Here is a 5,546-nt window from a genome sequence, read left to right as displayed (position 1 = left end):
ACTCTCAGTACTTTTTTCACTCTACAGCTGAGTCAACTGAAACGCAAAATTTAGCATGGCATAATGCAGATAACGGTTGTGACGTATGCAGATGAGAGGGCGTGGCGTATGCAGATGAGCAGGCGCCCAGAGGCTGGCGGTCCCGCTCCTGCAGGGTCACCCGCGCAGGGTCGCCCAAGGGCTGGCTGACGGGACGCGAGGTCCGTACTTCACGCGTGTCCCCTTCAGGTGACAGGTTCATTGCGACGCGCCAACTTGAGCCCGCTCTGTCCCAAAATACCTGCGGGAACGTCCAGGGTCTTAGTGGGCGGGGCGGCAGGAGAGGGACAAGACAGGAGTTCGGGGACGTCAGCACAGGGCGCGACATATGCTGATGACAGGCGCGCAGAGGCTGCCGGTTCATCTTGTCCCAGGCCCCCAGGTCCCGCAAGAGCGGTACCAGCGTGGTTCTGTGATGGATGTCCCGAGTGGCGATGAGGATGCGGGAGGCGTGTGAGGACGCGGAGGGCGCGTGAGGCAAGTGACCGTGAGTGAAGAGCGAGGCTGGCGTCAGGGTGAGGGTGTAAGGCGGACGAACAACTCATACTTACCTGGCAGGGGAGATACCATGATCACGAAGGTGGTTTTCCCAGGGCGAGGCTTATCCATTGCACTCCGGATGTGCTGACCCCTGCGATTTCCCCAAATGTGGGAAACTCGACTGCATAATTTGTGGTAGTGGGGGACTGCGTTCGCGCTCTCCCCTGATTATGGTTTGTAAACGTCAGATGCAGTACTCGCTGGCTGTTAAGTTTGTTGGCTTTTTGACACCCTGGAAGGTGTATGCTTGACACGTGTCCTTTGAGAAAGTGGTTATAATTTACTTTGTTAGTGTAGCAGATCTGAGAAGTTTTCTGTAGATCTTTAGTTGTTCCCTTCTTCGTCAAAGTTGTGAGGCAGTAAGCTGAAGGGAAGTTACTGTGCACGGGCTCAGTAAGCTGAAGGGAAGTTATTGTGCACGGGGTCATTTACGTTAGAAGTAAACAGTAAGTGGAGACTAGGAAGAGTTGGTAGGAGATTTTCTGCTTCACGTTGGGTGTGATGTGCCAGTAAGGAAAGTTTCCAACTAGTGTGGTAGGCAAGAAAACAGCTTTGGTCAGTACTTAGGGAGAGCTGGGGACAAGCACCTGAGCTGACAAGGTGGTAGAGTCAGATTAGTGAGTGAGGAGTCTAACCACATTTACTTTTCACACGGGATTCTTATCCAAGTGGAAAAGACTGGTCTGGCACCGGGAAAATAAGAAGTGTGGGCACTGATCCTGGCGCACCAGGCATCCACCTCTAAAGCTTGGAAAAACCTCTGGCAGACGTATGTCTGTCAGTCCTGTTTTGATAGTGAAGGCCTGACGGGGGCCATCATGAACTTGAACCGTGGCTAACACAACATCTGTAATCCTAGTTACCTGGGAGGATGAGATCAGAATGGCAGTTGGAGGCCTTCGGAGGCAAATAATTCCTGAACTGAGATCTGGTCTCAAAAATATACAGAAAAAAATGGACTGCAGGCCGTGCTCAATCAGCAGGGTGCCTGCTTTGGAAGTGTGAAGCCATGAATTCAAACCCCATTTCCACCAAAAAAAAAATAACCTACCAAAAACACTGGGACTTGTACTGCAGTTGGGAGAAGAGAGAATCTACTGCCTCTGAGCGTGACCCAGGAAGAAATGAGAGACTGTGTTGTTTTGGGCCATCACTCTGAAGTGGGACTTCCCTCCAGTGGTAGTGTTGCCATTTTGCCATCCTTCTTTCTTTTTTTTTTTTCCCTGCAATATTTATTTATTTATTGTTTTATTATTCATATGTGCATACAAGGCTTGGGTCATTTCTCCCCCCTGCCCCCACCCCCTCCCTTACCACCCACTCCGCCCATTCCCTCTCCCCCTCACCCCCTCAATACCCAGCAGAAACTATTTTGCTCTTATCTCTAATTTTGTTGAAGAGAGCGTATAAGCCATAATAGGAAGGAACAAGGGTTTTTGCTGGTTGAGATAAGGGTAGCTATACAGGGAGTTGACTCACATTAATTTTCTGTGTGTGTGTGTTACCTTCCAGGTTAATTCTTTTTGATCTAACCTTTTCTCTAGTTCCTGGTCCCCTTCTATTGGCCTCAGTTGCTTTTAAGGTGTCTGCTTTAGTTTCTCTGCATTGAGGGCAACAAATGCTATCTATTTTTTTAGGTGTCTTACCTATCCTCATACCTTCCTTGTGTGCTCTCGCTTTAATCTTGTGCTCAAAGTCCAATCCCCTTGTTGTGTTTGCCCTTGATCTAATGTTCGCATATGAGGGAGAACATATGATTTTTGGTCTTTTGGGCCAGGCTAACCTCACTCAGAGTGATGTTCTCCAATTCCATCCATTTACCATCGAATGATAACATTTCGTTCTTCTTCATGGCTGCATAAAATTCCATTGTGCATAGATACCACATTTTCTTAATCCATTTGTCAGTGGTGGGGCATCTTGGCTGTTTCCATAACTTGGCTATTGTGAATAGGTGCCGCAATAAACATGGGTGTGTAGGTGCCTCTGGAGTAACCTGTGTCACAGTCTTTTGGGTATATCCCCAAGAGTGGTATTGCTGGATCAAATGGTAGATCAATGTTTAGCTTTTTAAGTAGCCTCCAAATTTTTTTTCCATAATGGTTGTACTAGTTTACATTCCCACCAACAGTGTAAGAGGGTTCCTTTTTCCCCGAATCCTCATCAACACCTGTTGGTGGTGGTGTTGCTAATGACTTGCCATCCTAATTTCTTATGGTCCAGCCTCACCTCACCCACTGAGCCCCAAGTGTGGAGGCAGGGCTAAAAGGAAAAGAGGCATTTCCCATTCCCTTGGTTAGAAACCTTTAAATTTTGTTTGAAGGCTGAGAAGTAGTGGGATTGAAGCCAGCTGGGCTACACAGCAACAAGTGTATGAAAAAAAAAAAGTGGATAACTAGGTTGGGGGCATGGCCCAAATGGTTTAATGCTTGCCTAGTATTATAGAGGCCCAGCGTTTTCAACCCCAGTATGGGGGTTTAGGGGTAGACAGTTAAAGTAAGGTACTTTCTTCCTGTCTCCCTGGGAATTTAGCTAAGGTGGCTGGCTCCAAGTTGTAACTACCAGCTTGTAACGGAAATATGTTTTGTTTTTCTGTTGGGTAACAGCAATGAATTGAATTGACCACTTCACTTAATTCAATTGGTATGTATCCAATGGTGCAGTTAAGACCTCTTTCTTGAGGACAAGTTCTTGAGAGCATGGATGTAATGAATTGTCCACCTGTCTGTATCAAAGGGGTAAAACTTCTTAGCTTACACATAGGTGTCCATCCTCCCTTGAATTCATCTTAAAGGTCTAACCCCTGAGGTCAATAAGGTCACAACCCAATATGAGTGTTTTGTTTTTTGAGACAGGGTCTCACTATGTACCCAGGCTGGCCTCAAAGTCTCCATCCTCCTGCTTGTGGGATAACAGGCACCTGGCCCACATCTGACTCCTGCCTGGTTGGTTTATTTGTTTCTCTCTCTCTCTCTCTCTCTCTCTCTCTCTCTCTCTCTCTCTCTCCCTCTCATTTTTTTGGTGGGACTGCAGTTTGAACTCAGTGGACTGTGCTCCACTGCTTGAGCCACATCTTCAGTCCTTTTTGTTTTGTTTTTTTGGCGGTAGTGGGGTACCGGAGTTTGAACTCAGGGCCTTATGTTTGCTAGGCAGGCACTCTTACCTTTCGAGTCACATCACCAGCCCTTTTACATATTAGATATTTTTCAAGATAGGGTCTTGCAAACTATTTTCCTGGGCTGGCTTCTAGCCGAAATGCTCCTGATCTCTGCCTCCTAAGAAGTCAGGATTGCAGACATGGCTTCCTGGTGTCTTTATAAGAGACAAAAGCTTGGCATGGTGGTCTGTGTCTGTAGTACCAGTTACTTGGAAGACTGAAGCAGGAGGATTGCAAGTCTGAAACCAGCCTGGTCAACATAGACACATAGTGAAACCTCATCTCAAAAGAAAAAATAAATAGGGCTGGTGGAGGCTCAAATGGTAGAGTGCCTGCTCAGCAAGCATGAGGCCCTGAGGTCAAGCCCCACTACCACCAAAAAAAGAAAAAGGAAAAGGAAATAAATAATAATAATAAGGACACCACACATGTGCTCTCGTGGAAAAAAAGGACTTTTGAGGATACAGAGGCAAAGAAGGTGGCCATGTGCAAGATAGGAAGACAGGCGTCAGAAGAAAGCCAATATGCTAACACCTTGATCTTGGATGTCCAACCTCCAGAACTGTGAAGAAAATAAACTTCTGTTGTTTAAGTCACCCAGTCTGTGGTCTCTTGTGACAGCCATGGCTTGCCTGTTATACCCATCACTGGTTTTAATACCTTTTATTAATAATAATTATAGTATTATAATTATATTGTCATATTATTATTTCAATACTAGAGCTTGAATGCTTGCTAGGCAGAAACTCTACCATACCCTCAACCCTGGTTTTAATGCTTTTTAAATGAGGTTTTATTTTTAATTACTTCCCCAAGCATTCTGGCATCATGTTGGCAGTTCCCGACTTGAGTGTATCAGCTAAAAATCTTGTGGCCCTAAATGGTTAGATAAGAGACACTTAGGAATAAGAAGTCTGCCTCTAGCTCAACCCTCATTTGTCCTATATAAAGATGTTATTAATCCTGAAGGATGGGGGGAGAAATGAACCAAGCCTTGTATGCACATATGAATAATAAAAGAAAAATGAAAAAAAAAATCCTGAAGGCTATGGGCTCTGAAATCCCATCAGGGACACTATCAGCTTTAAGGGTAGAAACATTCAGGAAGCTAGCAACACTGCCTGCAAGAAGCCATCCTGGAACTGAGAACTTCTGATTGCAGTGGCCTTGGTTCCTTGGATTTGGATAAATTAATGTATTTATGGGGATTCTTGTATGGGCCTCATATTAACCAAATAGATTTTTTTTTTTTTGGTGGTACTAGGGCTTGAACTCAGGACCTCATGCTTGCTAGGAAGGCACTTTACCACTTCAGCCACTCCACCAGTCCTGTTTTTGTGTTGGGTTTTTTCAAGATGGGGGTCTCCCAAACTATTTACCCACACTGGCTTCAAACCATGATCCTCCTGATGTAGACACACTGAATTGCTAGGATGGCAGGCATGAGCCTCCAGTCTGTTTTTTTTTTTTAATTGATTTATTAGCATATTATTGTTATGCTAGGGTTACATTGTGACATTTACAAAAGTGCTTACAATATATCTAGATTCACTCCTTCCTCCATCTTTCTTTTATCTCCCCTCCCCCTTCTTATAACATTTTCAACAAGTTCCATTTTCATACATGAGTACATAGTACTTCTACCATATTCACCCTCCTTCACCCTTCCCTTATGTCCTCCCTTCTCTCCACAAATGGGTTCTTGATGTTTATGGGACCAGTGTCATTGTTCTAGGAAAGTTAAACATGATGTGGGACAGACAAATGATCGAGAAAAACTGAGAAGGAATTCCATGGATCGTCTTCCTTT

The 5,546-nt window shown here is 45.0% G+C and overlaps 1 non-coding gene across 1 annotated transcript; it reads left to right on the top strand.

The window, feature by feature from the left end:
- The first annotated feature begins 582 nt into the window (after window positions 1-582).
- Window positions 583-746, top strand: LOC141421885 (U1 spliceosomal RNA). The gene has a single exon (XR_012446575.1). It is a non-coding gene; the product is annotated as a U1 spliceosomal RNA (small nuclear RNA).
- The last annotated feature ends 4,800 nt before the right edge of the window (window positions 747-5,546 follow it).

Source organism: Castor canadensis, chromosome 3 (genome assembly GCF_047511655.1).
Source record: "Castor canadensis chromosome 3, mCasCan1.hap1v2, whole genome shotgun sequence".
In the NCBI taxonomy this organism is placed as follows: Eukaryota; Metazoa; Chordata; class Mammalia; order Rodentia; family Castoridae; genus Castor; species Castor canadensis.
This window is presented reverse-complemented; position numbering and strand designations above follow the sequence as displayed.